Source organism: Cryptomeria japonica, chromosome 7, assembly GCF_030272615.1.
Source record: "Cryptomeria japonica chromosome 7, Sugi_1.0, whole genome shotgun sequence".
Taxonomy (NCBI): Eukaryota; Viridiplantae; Streptophyta; class Pinopsida; order Cupressales; family Cupressaceae; genus Cryptomeria; species Cryptomeria japonica.
In genome coordinates, this window is record NC_081411.1 from 93,748,315 (window position 1) to 93,771,260 (window position 22,946).

Consider the following 22,946-nt stretch of genomic DNA (forward strand, 5'->3'; position numbering starts at 1 on the left):
ATTATAATGAACCAACAGGACCCTGATCCATCTCATCCACAAGAAGAGAATTATCTGAATTATCAATTCTTTGTGCTCGACGATGTTTTTTTGCCCTTGAGTGTTAGAACTGTCTGGTAATTTCTACCAGTTACCACCACCAACTTACAATTAATGCTCAATCTAGAAACATCGATAAATAGACAAGTCTAAGCGATGATAGAAGAGTCTAGAAGGGATGACCAATGAAGAAGAATGAAAAATCTAGAAAGATCCTATGATAGTAATTCTAGATCATTCTCTGGAGACCTCTATAAATAGAGGCGATGTAACCCATTTTTGCAAGCAATAAAAATATATGTTTGGTTTATGTACATCAGTACACTTGTGTAACATACATTTTGTTTCATTAATGCCTCTTCCCACTTCATAGTGGTATCAGAGCCAACATTATTGCATCCTGGAGGAGAAAAGACTCTTTGGTGAAAAAGTAATTGGATTGCTGGTTCAAGGAAGCAGAGTAAAGTGAAGAACCGTAAAAGGAGGAGGCTGTGAATCAAGGAAAGCACATTAGTCAATACGTTTTGCCCAAATAATTAAATTTGCAGCTATAAAGAAGAAGTAGACAACAGATCTTTGACAAAATCCGGGGAAGACCAAGCTATCTTAAGCAAAAGCTGATTGAAGAGACCACTAGAAATACAGAACTAAGGGTGCCGAAAAATTGAAAGAGGTCGTAGCCAAACAAGGAGGAGATTAGTCATATTTTTGAAGAAGAAGAAGAGTTGTTGAAGCATGAAATACAATCACGACATTAGGTATGAATTATATGCAACCTCTAATTCCAGTGTTTACAGAAAAGAATTATGATACTTGGGCAATAAGAATGAAGACATTATTTTGTTCTCAAGAATTGTTGGATATAGTAGAGAAAGGGTTTGTAGAACCACAAAATGAGGCATCATTAACCCCAAATGAAAAGAATAAGCTTGAGGAGAATGGGAAGAAGGACATAAGGGCCTTACAAATTATTCAACAAGGTATGGATGATATTGTTCTTGCTATAATTAGTGGAGTTACTTCAGCCAAGAAAGCATGGGAAATATTAGAGACAACATACCAAGGAATAAGTAAGGTTAAAGTAGCAAAGTTGCAAGCACTTAGAAGGGATTTTGGCAATCTTCAAATGAAAGAATCTGATTCAGTAGAACAATTTTTCAGTTCAATTTATAAATGTGGTTAATCAAATTAGATTAATTGGTGATGACCTAACAGAGCAAAAAGTTGTAGAAAAAATTATTAGAAGTTTGCCTAGCAAGTTTGATACTATCGTGGTTGCAATTGAAGAATCTAAAGACTTGTCAAAATTGTCTATAGATGAGTTGTTTGGATCATTATATAATCATGAATACAAGTTGAATAGGAATAGTAATTCTTCATTATAGAATGCCTTCAAGTCACATATGACATTTGGTAGAGGCAGAGGAAGAGGAAATTCAAGATTTAGAGGAAGAGGAAGAGGCAATTTTCAAAGAGAGGAGAGAAGAAGTCCTAAACCAGGAGGAAGGAGAAATAAAAGTTTCAACACAAGAGGACGTAGCAATAATCAATCATCACAAAGGTATGATAAGTCCAATATTGAATGTTACTACTGCAAGAAGTATGGACACTTTTCTAGTGGAAGTCGAAAGAAACAAGTTGATATAGGAAAGCAAAATGCAATTTTTTCTATAAATAGTTTAGAAACATTGTTTATTACATGTCATATAGCACAAGAAATTCCAAGTGATTCTTGGTTTCTAGATAGCGGGTGTAGCATTCACATGATAGGAAATAGAGATTTATTTGATTACTTGGATAGCTCAATTAAATCAGAAGTGAAATTAGGTAATAATGACATAGTGGAAGTAATGGGAAAAGGTACAATCAATGTGATGACAAATTTTGGTAAGAGGACTATTCCCGATGTTTATTATGTACTGGGTTTGAAACACAATCTCATAAGTATGGGTCAACTTGTTCAAAAAGGTTATAAGGTTATCTTTAAGAATAATGTGTACTATATTTGATAAATCTTCTAGTAACATGATAATTGCAAGGATTGAAATGACAAGAATTAGGATGTACCCACTTCGAATGAAGAGTGAGAAGGTTGGAGAAGCCGAAGATAATTTCAAGGAAAGTTATTTGGATCAAGCATGGGTATAGCACTTGAGGTATGGTCATCTTCACTTCAAAGGATTATCTTTATTACAACAAAAGAAAATGGTAAAAGGATTTCCCCTAATTAAAGAGCCACTAAATTCATGTAATAGTTGTATTTTGGCTAAACAACATAGAGATAAATTTCCAAAAGGGATGTCATATAGAGCATGGAAACCTCTAGAGATTGTGCATACAGATATATCTGGTCCAATGCAAACACCATAATTAGGGGGGGAGCATTTATTTTTGAACTTTTATTAATGATTTTAGTAGAAAAATATGGGTTTATTTCCTCAAGTACAAATCAGAAGCATTTGAAAAATTCAAAGAGTTTAGAGCATTGATCGAGAAGCAATTTGGCCTACCCATCAAGGTATTGAGATCAAATAGAGGTGGAGAATACAAATCAAATGAGTTCTTAGATTATTTCAAGTATCATGGAATAAAGAAACAATTCACTACGAGTTACACACCTCAACAAAGTGGTGTTGCAGAAAGAAAGAATAGAACAATAATGGAAATGGCAAGGAGTATGTTGAAGGGAAAGAACTTACAAAGTGAATATTGTGCTGAAGTAGTAGCCTATGCAGTATATATCTTAAACAGGAGTCCAACAAAAAGTGTGATAGACAAGGTTCCACAACAAGCATGGAGTTGTAAGTCTCATTGTGTATCTCATTTTAGAATTTTTGGATGTGTTGCATTTGCACATGTGCCTAAGGAAATAAGAAGTAAGTTGGATGATAGAGGTGAGAAATGCATCTTTATTGGCTATTGTGAACAATCCAAAGCATGTGAGTTGTTAGTCCCATCACTAGGAAGTTTATTATTAGTACAGATGTTGTTTTTAAAGAAGAAAAAGGCCGGGATGGAAGTATAGACAAAGCAATCACATGTACTATAGAAATACCTTATGATGAAGAGGAAGGAAAACAACAAGGAAGCCAAGGAGATCAATTGCATGAACAAGAAGGAACTTCGTCAAGAAATCCACAAGCTGAAAACTCAACAAGGGATCTTGAACAAGATGAATCTTCAAGTTATTCCTCTCCTAACTCACAAGTAAGTAAGGAATCTAATCCTACACTTGCATCATTAAGATCAAGAAATAGAAGTAAGAAAACTAGAAGTCTACAAGAAATTTATGATCAAGGAGATGGAATAGATTTGCAATCAAACTTTTCTTTATTTGCTCATGATCCTACATATTTTGAAGATGCAATTAAAGAAGAATGTTGGGTTAAAGCAATGAATGAAGAAATAGAATCAATTGAAAAGAATGACACATGGGAATTAGTAGATTTGCCAAAGAGAAAAGAATGCATAGGAGCAAAATGGGTTTACAAGACCAAATTTAATGCAAATGGAGAAATAGAAAAGCACAAGGCAAGGTTAGTAGCCAAGGGATTTACACAACAATATGGAGTAGATTATAATGAAACATTTGAACCCATCACAAGAATTGATACAGTTACAATGGTATTAGCTATAGCAGCTCAAAACAAGTGGAAGGTTTACCAAATGGATGTCAAATCAGCTTTCTTAAATGGTTTTTATAGAAGGAGAAGTTTATGTACAACAACCACCAGGATATGAGAAAAATGGGCAAGAAGATAAGGTATACAGGTTAAAAAGGCACTCTATGGACTAAAGCAAGCACCTAGAGCATGGTACAATCAGATTGATACATACATGATGAATAATGGATTCAATAGAAGTAGCAGTGAGCCTACGTTATACATGAATGAAAACAAACTAGGTCAGATTATAATTGTTTGTTTATATATTGATGATTTGATCTTTACTAGAAGTTTATCTACTAATGAGTTTAAAATAGAAATGAAAAAGGAATTTGAGATGACAGATTTGGGATTAATAAGATATTTTCTTGGAATTGAAGTTATGCAAAATAATAAAGGGATTTTCATTTTTCAAACAAAATATGAAAAGGGTGTATTGAAGAAGTTTAGAATGATAAATTGCAAACCATCATCTACTCCTATAACAATAGGGACAAAGCTTAGCAAAGAAGATAAAGAGTACAAAACTGATTCAACCATATTTAGAAGACTTGCTGGAAGCTTGATGTATCTCACTACAACTAGGCCAGATATTATGTATGGAGTCAATTTGATATCTAGATTTATGGATACACCTAAGAATTCACATTGGCAAGTTGGAAAGTAAATATTGAGGTATATTGCAGGGACAATAGACTATGGGATATTGTACTCCATAGCAAATAATTTTGAATTGACAGGATATACAAATAGTAATTTTGCAGGGAGCATTGATGATCAAAAGAGTACTTCAGGTTATGCATTTTATCTTGGAATAGGAGTTGTTGCATGGGCATCAAAGAAACACCCTATAGTGACTATTTCATCCGTAAAAGTAGAATATGTAGCAGGAACATCAATGGCATGTCAACCAGTATGGATGTGAAGGATCTTGATGGAATTAAAGAATGATAAAAAAGAGTCAACAACAATCTACTATGATAATAAGTCAGCAATCACACTATCAAAAAATCATGTTTTTCACAAAAGAAGTAAGCACATTGACACGAGGTACCACTTCATCCAAGAATTGGTTAATAATGGAGAATTCAACTTGAAGTATTATAGATCTAAAGAACAATTGGCAAACATATTCACAAAGGCATTAGCACAAGAACAATTTAAATATTTAAGAGAAAAGTTAAATATTAGTAGAAATTAGGGGGGAGTGTTAGAATAGTCTGGTAATTTCTACCAGTTACCACCACCAACTTATAATTAATGCCCAGTCTAGAAACATCGATAAATAGACAAATCTAAATGATGATATAAGAGTCCAGAAGGGATGACCAATGAAGAAGAATGAAAAATCTAAAAAGATCATATGACAGTAATTCTAGATCATTCTCTGCAGACCTCTATAAATAAAGGTGATGTAACCCATTTTTGCAAGCAATAAAAATATATGTTTGGTTTATGTATAGCAGTACACTTGCATAACATACATTTTGTTTCATTAATGCGTTTTCCCACTTCATTGAGACACCTCGTCTCGCGTCATGTGCATTTTTTTATTCCCATTCCTTTATGCAGTACTTTACGTAGTGGAGATTGCAATCATTGCTTTTCTTCTATTTCAGGAGAAAACCTCCTTGCCTCAGTGCGATTTAGGAGAGAATACCGTCTCCTTCCTTCTTGTTCTTTACCCTGCTCACCCTTTTCCTCAACTTCATCTTCTTCATCTTCCTCTCCTCCATCCCCAACCTCCCCTTCATTTCTATCATCTTCCTCCTCTGAGTATTCCTAGTCTTCAGAATATTGATATACATAATGGATTCACATACCTAAGCATAATCTTGAACAAACTAAGCAGGGAAAATACCAAAAATAAAACAATGATGTCATTGATACATACATATAGCAATGACCAAACAAGGATGTAGCTTATCCATCCAATTCATCAGAGGAAACAAAGGAGCTTGCAAGAAGTAATAAAGGAAGGTTTGATGGCAATTATTCTAGTATAGCTAGTAGAACAACTCTTAGATGATCGTGGGCCTAAGAAGCTCAATGAAACAAAGAAAATCAGATATGTAGTCATTTTAGGAAGCTCTAGAAATAAAAACAAAATGATTTCAAATATATCATAGGAAATCCCCAAGGCATTGAACTTTAAAAGTATCAAGTGTATTAATGTAATGATATAAACACCGTCTCCCACCAAACGTGAAGTTGAGACAGATACAAGATAGAAGTAGTCATCCTTGCTTCTCCCATAATGTGTACTAGTGCTTCCTTAGGGGTCCATGCACTTGGGTCAGACAAAAGTGATGGAAGTCCAAGACAATGCACAGTGAACCTCTCTATTTCACATCAAACTGTAGGGCCTATTATCACTGTTTTAAAAATGGATGTTCTCAGTCCATAATTGGCTAGGTTTTTGAAAATTTTGAGTCTGGTATGCCCTAGTTGCTTCAAAATTGTTTTATGTCCTAAGGGGTTTAGGGTTTAGGTTTTAAGTCACTTCAATATTTGAGAAAAAACCTTTGGTTTCTAATTCTGCTTTACTTTATTCACTTAAGTAATGGGCCCTTTTGTCATGCAAAGTGTTCCCCCCATTGTTTTTTACCTAGGCGGTCCTTTTAAATGTTTAAATTTTTATTCGCCTTTAAATTGCCTTTTCTAATGACTGTCGGGCCTTGTAATTGTCATGCAACTCTTAGTCAATCGAACGGCCCACGTGGATTCATGAACTCAACATGCCTAAAAGTTACCTATCGCGAAGTAGCGAAAGGTTTGGCGGGACCCACCAATGAGGACTTCTTTCTAAGCTAAAGGGCAATTGGTTTGGAAAGAGATCAATGACCCACGTTGATTCACAACCTAAAGATGCTCGTGGTTTACAAGTTGCGAAATGGAGAAAAGATAGTGGGTCTGGGTGAAGTGGTTAGTAGAAAGAGTAACACCAGTGCAAGTCCCTGAGATCTGATGACCCGCGTTGTTTTGCAAGATAAAGATAACTGAGTTTTACCCTTCGTAAAATAACGAAAGGATTTGGTGGGTCCTAGAAGCCTGCAAGTTTTCTAATGGGTAAAGAGTGAGCGGTTCAGAGAATAATCAATGGCTCGCATTAATTCACAACCCAAAGATGCTCAAGAGTTATTTTTTGCGAAATGGCGAAATGACATGGCATTCCAAGTGAGCAGTCCAGGAGGTAGGGATCGCAAATCAAAAGGTTACACGTGTCCTCTAGATCATGTAAATCAAAGAACAAACTTAGCGACCAAGTGGTGGGCCCAACAAACAAAATGATATAAACTGAAGAGAAAGAGGTGACCTGTCAGGCATAGGTGGCATTTCAGAAGTGGATCCCACTGAAGTCTTTCAGCGAGTAGGAAGTTGACACGTAAGTTCAAGAGGGATCAAATGCCAAAGTGAATGGCACTAATTCAAAGGGCCCACGTCTGCCAATTCTAACAGGTTGTTAAAGGAAGGGCATCTCAAGAAAGATCTAATGGTGGGCGTTATTTCATAACCTTTAAATGCATGATGGTTACCGTTTGCAAAATAGCAAAAATGAATAGTGTTAACCGTTTTGAGTATGGTTAGTGATATAAATCACCAGGTTAGGACAATGTAAAGATCGATCAAGTTTCAGTTGATCGGATAGCTAGCGTAGCTTCATGAGGTCAAGAAGCAAGATGGTTACCCATCACGAAATAGCGAAAGGATATTCAGCCTGTTGCCAAGCAAGGAAGAGTCAAAAGGGTAAAAGTGGTGCAAGTTCTATCTGATCCAATGGTTCGCATCTTTTTGCTAGATGAACATGCGAAAGATTTATGCTCTACAAAATAGTGAAAGAGCAAAATGAAAAATACTCAGACCAGTTTTGATCCGTTGGAGCCAAATTTTTTAATTCTTTCACGAATTCAATTTTGAAGGGACGACCGAAGCATGTGGTGTTAATGTCGCAGTTAAGGAGCCAAATTGTTGTATATATCCTTTCATCAATTGAATGAGGGTATCATTTCATAGAAGAAGTTGCAGAGAGAGCTGGTGCAGAGTAGAAGTTTGCAAACTGAAATCAGGTTCTCTTGCTCTTTGTTTACCCATTGCTTAAAGATTGTTGAATTGTGGTCTTGTCCTATTAGAAAATTGCTTTGATTGATAATTGGCTTAGTATCATACTCCTAAAATGGGACGTAGAAGACAATTAACAGGGAAGGTAAATTACCAGGAGCGAAATATTTGTGATGACTTTCTTGAGCAATTAACCATGTTGACCAATGTTGGGGCTATGGCCAAGGAGTTAGTGCCAAAAAACCCCCATTTGAAAATTGGGGATGGTTTATATGATAAAGGAAATTGGTTGAGGGACCCTAAAATAGGGATATCTAGTCTTAGTTTGTTTAAATTGGGTTTTGGCCAGAGACATACCCCTTCCCCCATGAATAGTATCTGGAATTTAGATGTAGGGAAACTTGTGGTCCCTGGTGTGTTCATGGACATTGATTTGATGACCCTAATCGCACAAAGTTATGACCCTGTTGCCAGATGCATTAGAAACATAAAGGGATCAGCCCTTATCAAAATCAAAGATGATGAATTTAGGAATGTCTTCAAGCTTAGTGAAGTTTCCAGCTATCTTGAGCCTATTGATTTTGAGGCATTAACCCAAGTTTACAATGCCCAAAGAGATCATCTTAGGAGTGGCCCATTGAGAGAATTTTTTGTCAAAATAGGGGGATTAATAGTTGTAGGCCCTAGCACAATGGAGCCATTTTCCCTAAATTTATTTACCTTGAGAGCTAAGGGTATGTATTGGACACTGTGTCAAATTTTTGGAGAAGATGTTGAGAAAAACATGCCTGTCCATTATATGTTAATGATTGCCCAAATTTTGAACCCTTCCCTAGCCATAAGATTTGACTTTGCTCCTTTCCTCTCCGATGCTATCGATGCAGGCCTAGAGGGAATTAAGAATGGTAAGGTAGACAAGCCATTTGGATGGTATTCCTTGTTGATGCATATGTTTCTATTCAAAGGGGCTGATTATTTTGCAAAAGAGATGGACCTGGTTAAGGTCAAGGATAAAGAGGAGATGCCAGTGCAATTGTGCAGTACTGTTTTATCTTGGGATAGAGAGGATGCAAGTTATCTAAAGTTTGATAGATGTTTTTCATCTAAAATTAGAGTTCTCTTGTATGCAGAAAACCCTAGGATTCCCAAGGCTCTTTTGAAATTCCTTACGCCGAAAGAGTTTGTAGAGAATATCAAAATTGATCATAACTGTGGAGATATGTATCTATATCTTATTTCTACTATTTTGAGAGTATATGGTTTTAGAGGAACCCCTTATCTACTGCTCTATCAGGTTCCATTAAAGATAGGGATTGCAGAAGTATTAAGACGGATTGGAGGAGTACAGGAGGCTGAGTTAACTAATAGGGGTAAAGGGACAATTTTCCAAACCATCACCATGGCTCATCATTTTGTAATTACCAAAGGTGGATGGAAGTATTTTGAAGAATTCTTTAAACCATACATGTTATCAACTGCAGTGTCATGGTGTGCCGACCCTGAAGATTTCTTCAATGGCATGTTCAGGAAGAGAGTAGTTTTTAAAATAGGGCCTCACCAATTCCAATTCCCTGAAGATTTGATCAGGAATGAATTTAGTCTAGATGAGTAGGAGTTGAGGAAGGAGAAGTGGATTGCATATAGAAGAGCCATTGACTTTATCCATAAATTTGATTATAGTTATAATCCTCTCTCTTGTTTTACCCCTTTTGAAGAAAAGGTTAAATTCTTAATTCTTTATTTTGAAGATTTAATGCAAACCCTGAAGGAAAAAAGAGAAGCCATAATGCAGAATGATCCTAACAGGGCTAAATTGGTCCTAGCCAAGCTTTCCTTTGCTAAGGCTATTCCACCAGGTGATTATATAATGCACAAGAGATCTAAGTATACTGTAATGATGTCAGTAACAGGTGAACCTTCTACTTCTAGAGGGAAAAGGGCCATTGAAGATATTATTGAGATTCAGGATTCACCTAAGAGGTAGAGGACAAGTAAAGAAATTGAAACTGATAACCCTTAGTACTCTCCATCTCAGACCGCTATTCATATAGGAGATGAGCAAGCGGTGGCTGAGCAATTGATACAATTGGTGAGTCTAGGTGAAATTGCCTACACCTACAATGAGACTCAAGAAGGAATGCTAGAAGAGCCACCCTGTGCTGAAATGGATGTAGCTGATGGTGAGCTATAGGGAAAAGAATTGGACATTACTGTCAAACAAGCTAGTGAAGAATTCCTAGCTGATAGCAATTTTGTCACATCAGGAGATTTTATGTAGTTTCTATGGAAGCAAAATATTGATAAATTCAAGATCAGATGCGAGCAAAGGGTAAATGAATAGCCTCTCAAGGATGCAGCCCAAGTGGAAGAAGAGGTTAAACAAGAAATGATGGCTGAGTTCAAAGCTATCACTCCTGGGGCTGGAAGAGAGATGGTGGATAAGGCTGGTGTGATAATCCTCCCTGAATGGGATATAGCTGATGCATTGGTTCTTGAAGTGGTTAGAAAGGAAACTAAGCAAATGAAGGGAGTGGTATTCAGCAAAGATGATGCTTCTCTGGTTATGTGGTCCCTTAAAAGAGATGAAGGTAGAAGAAGGAAAAATACCTCACAGTCTAACCTTCTAGGAGCTATGATAGTCAGAAGAGTTCAGGATACAATGGTGGTGGAAGCAGCTAGTACTATTTTAGAGACTACTAAGTTCAATGTAGTAGTAGTAGAGAAGGAAGCAAAAGAAAAGGTTGATCTTCAAATTAAGTTGGAAACAATTCTAAAGGCTTATAATGAAGCCAAAAAGGAGGTAGCTAGCAAGGACACTATCATTGCCAAACTTCAAAGTCAGCTGATGGGACAATACCAAGGAGGTGAGTAATCTACTTTGGTAATTTCTTCTTCTCCAGCAAGGCCCCCACCTACTAGTCCCATCATAGAATTCCCTCCTTCTCCTATGCCTTCTGGTTTTCAACCATCTGAGACTTATCAACATGAATTGGAAAAGTTGAAACAGGCTCAAGCCTTATTTGCAAATAATTATTAGGAGAAGATAAAGGCTACAATTTTGAGTTTTGCTGACACTGTTGATGCTCCCATGGTACATATCAATATGAAGAGAATTTTTGACACTCTTTGTGAGTTAAATAAGGACAAGGCCATTCTAAAGCCTATCTTAAATAAGTGGATCTCGAGGGAAGTAGATTTAGAATTCATGTGTGTATCTTATGATGAAGCTAGATCCGATGCCACTATTAAATCCACATGTGAATTGACCAAAGATTTGACAAAGTTGGCAGAAGCGGAAGCCAATGTGGAAAGGAAGGCTAAGTTATATAGAAAAGAGTATACTGAGCACAAATTTGAACTATTTCCTAGAGGTTTTGTCAACCAAAATCAGATAAAGGACAAATAGGTATGGTTGGATGAGTTAGGAGCTAATTTGTCTCTAAGGGTAAATGAAATAATCAATAAAGATAACACCTCATTGTTTGTTAAAACAATTGAGGAAATAGAAAAGATCAAATCACATTATGGTTTCTTGGAGTCAGAAGTGGGGAAAATAAGGAACTCTTGGAAAAGGCTATTAAAGTTGAAGAAAAAGATTATTGGCTACTCATGGCCTACTGATGATGTTTTTCAAGAGTGGTCCAAAAATTATATGGTGCAGGAAGAAGATGCTCCAAAATAGTTGGAAGATGCTCCAAGATAGTTAGAGGATATTGCAAAAGAGTTACCAAGTAAAAAGGTCGTTGAGACAGAAAGAGACTTGTAACTGCTTTTTGAAACAAAGTATAGTTGTAACAAATTTTCCTAGGGAAGTCTGAAGCTTTGTATGCATCCATGTTGTTATAAATGGATACCAAGACTTTAGGAAAAGATGATTGCAAGAAATTGTAAGAAAACTCTACAAAAATATATCTAGGATTTTCTAGTCATTTAGAAAACGCTCTAATGTTTTTGTAATATTTTCTGAAATTAATATCAATATACAAACCATCAATTTTGAGCCTAGAATTTGTGTTTATTGGCATATGGATACTCCAATGAGACATTGTGTGTGATTGAAGGTTTTGTCATTGATGGAAACCTTGCAATCTTATGGCACCGACAAGACATCATACTAGCAAAGCATTATTCAAGCAAGACAGTGCACCGGCATCAACAAGATCACTCTACACCGACACCGGCACCGGCATCGACATAGAAGAAAAGATGTATACTGGCACAGAGGCCGATAGGATTTTTTGATATGTAATATTTTGTTTATTATTGTAAGCCGACTTGGAAAATTGTAAAATGAATCTTGTATATAAAAGAGATCATTGTAGACATTTGAAAAGGTAAGTAAGCAAGCATAAAGAAAATTATTAGGCAAACCTAATGTGCGAATTATAGGTTAAGGGTATATGTAAAGAACAAAGCAAGAACCGGTACTGAATCTAGCATTGGAGATGCTATTATAAAGCATTACAGATCATTGGATTAGTATAATCCTCATTGTAAGTCAGTGTGACTTCTTAGTGAGCAGTGTGCTCTAGGCAATTGGCCTTCCTGCATGTCAGGCCCCTATTATAAGTAATATTCTCTTATTGGCCAGTAAGTGAATATTGTGGGTCATAAATCCCACCGAGGTTTTTCCCACACTGGGTTTCCTCATTAAACATCTTGTGTTATGGTGTTCTTTTCATGTGGATGTTTTTGATTCTGTTTATAACATTAATTCTTGCATACCGGTACACTGCTACTTTATGTTTTGTATGTTTTAACTTAAGAAAATTTGAGTACCGGTTAGATACTGAGAGACTGATTCACCCCCCCCTCTTAGTATCTGTGGGAACCCTAACAATTGGTATCAGAGTCTGGTCCTCTATTTTAAGAAGCCTAACAGCTTGAGGAAGATCTTGACACCAGTAAAGATGTAAAATCTGATGAAGCAACTTGAAGGAGCTCTTACTGACTATGATGCAGAGAAGTTGAAAAATATCAAATTAGAAGATGATTTAAGAGCAGGTCAGGATATCATTCAGGCACTTCAAGAAAATATTACTATTACAAGAAATAAGAGAAGAGAACTTTGTGAAAAATTGTAAAATGAGAATGATGAAAAGGAATCACTTAGTGATATGATAAGCAAGTTGAAACAAGAGATCATGACAACAAAAAATGAAATGCAGGATATGACTATAAGATTTTGCAAAGAGATTGAGGGCAAAAAGAAGAATGAAGAAGAATTGACCAGAAGACTAAGTGATGCAGCAAATGAGAACACAAGACTTAGCTATGAAAATGACATGTTGAAGACAGATCTGATGCATACTCAGAATGACTCAAATGAACTAATGAGACAAAAAGAAATCTTGGAAAGGGAATTGGAAACTGCAAATCAACATAAAGAAAAATTCAAGAAAAGCTCAGAAGAACTTGGTTCCTTATTGAAGAATCAAAAACCCAAAGGTGACACTTCTGGAATTGGATTTGAAGTTGGAGAAAGCTTCGATACCGCAAATACTTAGGATCACAGCAAACCAGTAAGACCACCTAATATAAATTCAATGGAAAATGCTTTAACTATAATAAATATGGTCATAGGGCAAATGAATGTAGATCTAGGAATTATCAGAATATCAATCCTCCCATCGGTCAATGCTCCAAATGCAACAAAGTTGGTCATAACTCTGAAAACTACAGAATGAATGTAAGATGTTATGTTTGTGGAAGATTTGGACATCTGTCTAATCAATGTAGAACACAAACTGACATAGGTTATGGGAAAGCTATTCAGAAAAATAATGTAACTTGTTATGCATGTAACAAGATTAGGCATATTGCTAAATTTTGTAGAAGTAAAAGCACACCGGTAGACAACAAAAGTGCGAGCTTGAAAGGTAAAGAAAAAGTTGAAGAGGTTAAGCAAGAATTCTCAAAGCAATGGATTAGAAAAGCTGATCTAAATGTTGGGAATACTCCTCCACCAGTAGAACCAACAAATGCTCCACTGGCAGGACAGAGTGATGCCTCACCAGTAGGACAGGGCAGTGCTCCATCGATAGGAATCTCTTCATCTAATTGAAGAAAATTGTCTTGAGGGTTTGGCAATCTAATGACACATGTGCTATTATTCCCTCGGTTAGAGAAAAGAAGTTGAAAATCACTTATTACCAGCAAATAAAGTTAAGTGAATACATAACTGACATGCAATTAATGTGGTAGGTAGCGAAAAAGACTTTATAAACTAAGGTTTTGGCTCCATTTCATTTCACCATGATTTTAAACTTTCAGAGAGCACGAAGATTTCCAAGCTAAGGCATTTCGAGAAAGAAGCAAGCACACTCCAAGCAATCATCCATCCAAGACAGAAAAAGGTATTTTATCATGGCATCCACCTCTGCAATTGAATACATAGCGAACCCTACTATTGTGGAAGTAATTAAAAGACCTAGGCCCATATTTCAGTTGGTCCCCCAAATAGCAAAGAAGGATGATACCTTAGGTGCATTCTCTCAAATCCCTAAAGGTGTTGTATATGTTGAAGACCCTAGAATATATATTCACTGCAATATTGAAGAGCTAGGAGATGAGGAAATCAAAACCATGTACAAAACCGAGATATGTGATGATACCGGCAATATCAAAGCTAAACACAAAATCATTGAAACCCTAGGATTCACAAAAATCCTTAGTATTCCTGAATTTCCTAAGGATGTGATTAGGATAGTGTTAAGTAGAGTTCATGGAGAATTTTTCTGGTTAGATGCAATTCATAAGATCACCAAGCAAGCGGTAAAGGCTATCACAGGGTTACCGACCACCGGTAAAAGACCAGACGAAAACAAGAAAGTTTCAAATGATTTAGTCATAGACCTAATAGGTGCAACATTTGATAAAAGATCTTTAAGGGTTAATGATGTAAAGGATACAAATGTGAGATTCATAAGCATGATATTAGGTTACAAAGCCACTCATGCCAATAGACTTAACTTAGTTTCAAGTTTATGCATTAAGAATGCTTATGACATGATAACCAACAATGCAAAAATTGACATTTGTGAATGGCTAAAGGATGAATTGATAGACAACCTTGGAAAGATAAAGAAGGATAAGAAAGGAACCTTCAGATTTGGAAATCTGTTAGTGTGTCTAATGCTTCATATAACAAAACAAGTTCCCGGTATAGGATATAAAGAATTCAGATATGACATACTAGTAGGAAAGCAACTGATAGAACTGTTCAATACCATGGGTGAGAATAAGGAAAACAACATTCATGACTTTTTCCAAGCACTAAAGATGAAAATGAAGAAAAGGACAAGGTTATCTCAGGAAATTGTAGATAAATACAAAGATGATATATGCTTTGTTATCAAAAAGGATGAAATATGGATGGAAGCCGTCATCCCTAGGACAATCTAGGTAGCAGAAATGGGCTATGAAACAGATGACCACATAGTTGAAACTTATGCCAAAGCACTTTTGGAAGCCCCCAATGAACCTAAGGAGGAAGCATTTGGTAGTGTTGAAATAATAGAAAAACAAATACAGTCCAAGAAAAGAGTGAAGAAGGTAGAAGCTTTTGTGAGAAAAGGATCCAGACAAGCAAAAACCATTAAGGAAGATGTATTAAAGAAAACTGGCATAATTGAAGATGAGTTGGCAGCCCCACAACCTGAAGCTCATCTATCATCGGTAGGTACTTCTTCAGAAGAAGACATGCTAGCAACCTTTAAAAGAGTTGTTAGGAAAAGAGATCCCTCATCGGCAACCACTCCTTCACCTAGAAGGACAAGGAAAAAGAAACAAGCTGTGAGATCTCTGGTAAAAAAGGTCACACCCAAAAAGAAGTTGACCCCTAAGAAAAATAAAAAGGCAAAAACTGACTTGGCACCTCTAGACATTTTTTTAAATGAGATCACAGAGGAAGGAAAACTGAAGAACATAGGGAAAATTTATGACACCCTATCGGCTGATGAGAAAAGGCAAGTTGAGGAAAGTATAATATTACACATGGACATGTTTAAAAAGTTTTTGATGCAAGTCATAAATGAAATTTCTGATGACTTATACAAAAGACTTGAGGCCAGAAGGCAAGGAGTAATTGAACTGGACAAGAAAATAAAAATAGAAAAACTACTTGCTATATATCTGGTAAACTCCCCAAAAGAAATTGATGATCTGATAGCTCAGGCTAACCGGATAGTTTTTTCCACTGCACATTGGTAAATTGCACTGATGGTAGGTAGAGTTATAGAAGTTTAAGAGGAAATAGAAGATGGTTGGGACATATTTTTGGTTGAAAAAGAGAAACAAGAAGAATATAGGAATCCCAAGCCTATTAAGGTATATCAGAAGGATAAGGACATAGGGAAAGGGAAAATTGGTGGACCTCCAAGCATAAAGGTTAAAGATAACCTACCTCCACCTATAAAAATTGCAATCCCTAAAAACCAACCGGCAGCTAAAAGCATGGATGCAGAGGATAGCAATACAAATCCTAAAGTCCTATTCATTGTAAATGTTGATACCCAAAAGATCAACATAACAGTTGATAAAGACCCAAGTGAAAAATTAGATATGGCTAAAGAGCCTCTGGTAATAGAAAATACAGAGCAACCGACAACGGATATAGGGAAAAAGATGGAATCTAAAGCAGAAATAGAGAAACCGATAGAGCTAAAGGCTCCAGAACAAATGCCACCGGTAAGCAATGAAGCAGGAAAACCAGTGCTAAGGGAAATGCAGACACAAACTGACTTGCCAGAGGTCAATACAAGCATGGTCACTTCCATCGATACTCAGTTTCTTGGGTCACCATCAAAGTCAACAAATGTGACTAAGGTATTACTTGAATCCATCAAGAAAATAACTGACTATAGTTCTCAAGCTTACAAAGCAATAGATGATTCAATACCAAATTTGAAGATAATCGCTCCTGATTGTAATATAGATAATAAAGATTCTTTAGGACAGTTGGATACATTATGTAAATACATTTCTAGAAATATTGAGAAAATAAAGGAAGAATCTGTAAAGGATATTGTAGAAAAGGAGAAACAGAAATTCTTTGAGGAGGAAATAAAGAAGTGTAACAGAGATTTTGACACACTTCTACCGGAACTGTGTAGTTTGTTAATAGAGTATAAAAACCTGTATAAAGACACATGCAAAACAAACTTCCTGACTGTAGATATTGACAAGAAAATAAGCAAGACACAGGAAGAGATAAACAAGCTTGCAGGCAATTTTGTCAACTCTCCGGATTCACTATCCGTTTTTGAAGATAAGTTAGCAAATTTCAAGGCAGAATTACTTAAATAGGAGAAAGAGAAAGAGACAACAATAAATAAGGCAAAACACTTGAGATCTAAACTGAGTCCAAGATTGGACTATCTAGCATCTCTATGGAAGGAAATCTCAGAGGCATTAACACCGGGAAGTAAAACATCGACAGAACAATTGCAGCATCTCACCGGCACTGTGAAGAGGACTGAAGAAGCATAAAAGATAGCAAAAAGTTTATGGATAGTATAAACTTAATTTTGGGCGATCTTTTTTAGATAATAACTACCCAACTACAAGGTTGAGGATATGGACTGATATAACTACAAACTCTACTAACATCTTGACAACCTTTGTCATTGATGCCAAAGGGGGAGTAGTAGGATGAGAAAATTCAAAGACAGGAATCATATGCTCAGGGGGAGCCCCTCATATTTTTTGGTAAATTTTTTGGTCTACACATTTTTGGACACCTTTTTTAAATTTCTCATGAGTGTTGCCATCAATGCCAAAGGGGGAGATTGTTAGCATATGGACACTCCAATGAGACATTGTGTGTGATTGAAGGTTTTGTCATTGATGGCAACCTTGTAATCCTATGGCACCAGCAAGACATCATACCGACAAAGCATTATTCAAGCAAGACAGTGCACCGACATCAACAAGATCACTCTACACTGACACCGGCACCAGCACCGACACAGAAGAAAAGATGTATACCGGCACAGAGGCCGACATGATTTTTTGATATGTAATATTTTGTTTATTATTATAAGCTGACTTGGCAAATTGTAAAATGACTCTTGTATATAAAAGAGATCATTGTAGACATTTGAAAAGGTAAGTAAGCAAGCATAAAGAAAATTATTAGGCAAACCTAATGTGCGATTATAGGTCAAGGGTATATGTAAAGAATAGAGCAAGAATCGGTACTGAATCTGGCATTGGAGATGCTATTATAAAGTAGTACAGATCATTGGATTAGTATAATCCTCATTGTAAGTCAGTGTGACTTCTCACTGAGCAGTGTGCTCTAGGCAATTGGCCTTCTTGCATGTGCAGGCCCCTATTGTAAGTAATATTCTCTTATTGGCCAGTAAGTGAATATTGTGGGTCACAAATCCCACTGAGGTTTTTCCCACACTAGGTTTCCTCGTTAAACATCTTGTGTTATGGTGTTCTTTTCATGTGGATGTTTTTGATTCTATTTTTTACATTAATTCTTGCATACCGGTACACTGCTACTTTATGTTCTGTATGTTTTAACTTAAGAAAATTTGACTACCGGTCAGATACTAATTCACCCCCCCCTCTCAGTATCTGTGGGAACCCTAACAGTGTTGTCTTCGGGTGTGCTTGCAAATATTTATTGGTCTCAATCTGAGTAATTTAGGGTTATTCATTTGAACATGGATTGTAAGGCAATCTTTTATAGGTGTGTTTCTTAGCTTTTCTCTTCGGGAGGGAAATTAAATATGCAAGAAATATCTTTGTTAGTAAGTTACTTTTTTAGAAACTTTGAATGTGATGAATGCTTTCTAGTTTGATAAGGATGAATTTTCATATATGTCAGGCATATGTGGGGTTTATAGAAGTTGAGGTGATGGGATGTGTGGAGATGTCTAATTGTGGGATTATTGTTTAAAATTAGATGACTCTGTGGCCTAGATAAGGCACTGATATATATTGTAGTTATCTTTTTACATATTTTGTGGATCAACACTGAATAGGAGCATGGGCTTTATTTCTTTGTTTCAGTTAGTTTTAAGGTGGATAGATTCACTAGTTTTTGGACTGGTTTATCGTGGATCTATTTTTTAAAGTGTGAATTTGGTTCACAAGAGGTTTACCCGCCCGAAATTTGGATAAATTCGAAGTGTATAAGGTTATTTAAACCTTGTGATATGTTGCTCTGAAGTTTATTTTCCCTAATCTCTCTTTTACAGACAGTGTTGTTTTTTTTCTTCCAAGGGATAAAAAGGGAATCAAAATTTGAGAATAACAAAAGTGGTGACTCTGCTGGATAGTGTGAATGCAGGTGCAGAGTGGTTTTTGGATTAGTTCGGAATGATCATGGCGTGTCTGTGGTACAGATCGATGCTTCATTGAAATATTAGTGTTTTCTAGATATCTTTATTTAGAAATTTTCACGATATTTGATATGTGATTTTGGTCTGAAGATTTGCAATATTTTGTTCAAGCTTGTTTTCATATTTCCCATAGTTTTGTGGGTGGCGACTCTGTTAGTATTAACCAATCCTTTTGAAATAAGAAAATTCAGAAAAGGAAACAAGCACAATGCAAGGAGGAAAGATCACTAGATCCTTCTTGAAAAAGAATCCTCATGAGATGTTGGAGGAGGGATTACCTAAATAATCACAAAGAGGTCAGAAGAGATCAGTATTACATGAGTCATCAAATGTTGCATGGGTGCAGAAAACTAACAATACTGGTAAGGTATCTAATAGACTTTTTTACGCAAAGTCTAATTCTTCTTCCTGAGAATCTGAACATGATGTTTTAGGTTTCCATTCTGGATTATTTGGAAATATAGATGATGTTCATGTTTTAAATCAAGATATATCTCATGCTAGTTTTTCTGGGAGAGACAGAAGTAGTTCTAATGTAGTCAGACATTCTATGCCTAGAATAATTGATGGAAACATCAGGTTGATTGATATAGACCAGGTTAACGTATCTGACTCTGAGGAGATCTTCCCTAATGAAGATAAAGTGTCCCAAGAAGTAGAGGACCTAAATAGAAAGGTTCATCACTTAATCTCCTTAAGAGCCCAAAAGGAAGCAAATAGGGAGAAGGAAGTAAAGGCAAAATTGATGGAGAGGGACAGACTCTTAAGACAAATTGCCGATCTTGAGTTGCTTGCCCAAGAAAAGGCCAAAAGTGAAGATGAAGGTCTTGTGGTCAGAGAGATTCTAGTTCTCAAATCCAAACCAACATATAAGTCAATAATCCAACCAAATAAGGAGGTTTTTAGTGACCCACAACCTATTAGAAATGAGGTTGATAAAGGAAAGCGGGTCAGGATCAAATACTATGGTGGAGATCTCCCGTAGATTATCAACACATGAGAGGGAGATGGAAAGAATGAGGAAAGAGAAAGAAGATCTACAAATGGAGCTAGAGAAAGCTGAGTTAGAAGCAGCTAACCAAGAAGTTAAAAGAAAAATTAGTTATCTAAAAGCTCCCCCTATCATCTTCCCATCAGAAGATCTCAATAAGCCTGTTCCTCAGCAAGCTTCCCTCCCCCCTTCTAAAGTTCAACCCACTTTTCCTGTCAATACACCAATAGCCAGTCAAGCCCCTATAATTAATCAGAATAACCAGATCTCTCAAACTCAAATCCCTAATGTGAGAATGTACATGGGTAATAATAATGTTGTTAACCCTTTCCAAAGGAGACCTATCAACTTAGAATAGTATAGACAGTTATTTTTTGATGGAATCCTAGGATATCCCAACCATGTTCCTACTGAGTTAAGAGATAGACTCCATAAATTTGCTAGAAATAATGCAATTAGTGCAGAGGAGAATTTAAAATCTAATGGTGATTTGATAAATGATTATGAGATGGTAGATGAAGATGTCATATTGAAATTATTTGTCCAACCCCTAATAGATGATGCAAGAGATTGGTATAGGGGTCTCCTTGTTAATAGCATTGGGTCTTGGGAGGATTTTAAGAATTGCTTTCAAGAACAATATGGTGACAAAACAAATATGAGCTTCATGCTCAATGAGTTCAATAATATTAGAAAATCTGATAATGAAATGGTCATAGATTTCAATGCTAGATTTCAGAAGGCAATGCATAGATTGTATCAGGTGATGATATTAGATGATAACATGTGCCTGAACACTTATTACAATGCATTTGATTCCAAAATGGCTTATATTTTAAGGGATAAGAATCCACATAGTCTGAGAGATGCATTCATAATTGCTATCAATGTGGAGAGCAATAGGAAAGCATCTGGAAAATTAGGAAGAAGAACTAATGGTAGGCTATGGCAGGAAACAAAACAACAACCAAACAAAGTTGCTAAGGATGAAGATAAGATAGAAAATTTAGTCACTGCTATGAAGGATCTAACTACCAAGGTAGACAAAAATGATAAAGCTCATTATAATTGGCAAGATAGACCCCCTAGATTGCATGATATGCCCTACAACACCAACTGGAAGGATGGTAAACCTTAGAATGAGAAGCCTAAGAATGTTCAGAGCCAAGATACCCTTGATCCCTTAAAAGGAAAAAGAGTCCACAACATAGAGAATACTACTAAGGTAGCTATAGCTAAGGCCAAGCACAATTACAATCTAAGGAGTACCAAAAGGGATAGTGATCAGGGTGAACCTGGTTCTATGTTTATAAAAAAGGTATCCCAGAATAAAGTAGCAAGTAGTGCTATTTTGCCTCAAGTTGGTCAAGAGAAGAAAGATCAAGTTAAAGAAGTGCCCAAGGATACAGATAATAAAGCTATTAATGATATGCAAGGAGCTGCCACAACAAAGAAGGCAACTCAGCCCAAGGCAAAAAAAGCTAAAGCTAATACCGAATTGAGCAGTAATTCTACATTTGACATGGCTCAGGCTCTTACACAAATGAAAGTTACTGTCCCATTAATAGAGTTGTTGAAAATAAAAGAACATAGGGAAGCAGCCTTGTCTTTGTTTTCTAACATATCTAACAGTAACACAGTCTTACCCACCAGTTCAGTTAAAGATGGAAAGGATCAGGAGTTCCAAACCCTAGAGGTTTATGTAGGAACAACTATTACTCAAGAACCTTCACAGGTAGATCCTTTTTATGTCACTTTGTTAGTGAATAACTGGTTGATAAAAAATTGTATGATAGATTCTGGTGCAACTACTAATGTAATGCCTTATGGTGTTATGAAAGAATTAAGACTATCAGTGACTACAATATATGGGAAATGCTATGCTATGGATAACAGAGAAGTGCCTGTAATAGGTACAATGAGAGATGTTGAAGTGAAGATAGCAGCATTACTTGAAGCAACCTATAAGATGGATGTTATTGTCACTGACACTAAGCCTCATTATGGCATGTTATCATCCAAGCAATGGGTGGCAACAGTAGGCAGAAATGTCCAATTGGATTTATCTTATGCTACCATCCCAATCAATGGGAATCAAGTCAAGTTATACAGAGAACCACGTGCTCCTAGAGTAATTGAAAATGTAGATCCTAGCATGCTCAATTGTATGATTGATGTGGATCTTGACAACTTTAGAGTACAACCAATTTTACTCCAATTAAAGAATACTGACTCCATTGTGATTGAATTGGAATCACAAAAGCATGGTCTATGGCAGATGTATTTTGATGGAGCAGGAGTTCTTTTTGTATCCCCATCAGGTATAACTTTTAAGTATTCTTTCTTATTAGCCTTTCAGTGCACAAACAACACGGCTGAATATGAAGCTCTATTATTGGGGCTTGAAGTTGTAAAGAGGCATGGGATACAACTGGTGAAAGTTTTAGGAGATTCAGAATTGGTTGTCTCTCAGGTAAGATCCAAATATGCATCAAAAAATGATAGATTGAAAAGATATGAACATGCAGTTTGGGATGTCATTGAGCATTTTAGTACATTTTCTATTAATTGGATAGAGAGATCAAAGAATATCATGGCATACTTTTTAGCTAATGTTGCATCAAAGAATGATGATGCAACACTAACTAGTATATCCACTGTGGAAATAAAATCTAGGCCCACTATCCCTGATAATGTGTATAATTGGTAAGTTTTTGCCGATGATGAAGATTTTCTTAGGTTCATACAATGCATTGATGATTATGATGGACAAAACATTGACTGCAATGCATTGGTAGAGGTGATTCATAGCAGAGAGACAACATTTGGGGATGA

The 22,946-nt window shown here is 36.2% G+C and overlaps 1 pseudogene; it reads right to left on the reverse strand.

Annotated features, from left to right (window-relative positions):
- Window positions 1-5,300: 5,300 nt before the first annotated feature.
- LOC131856460 (ATPase family AAA domain-containing protein At1g05910-like) overlaps window positions 5,301-22,946 on the reverse strand; it is a 33,785-nt pseudogene continuing 16,139 nt past the window's right edge.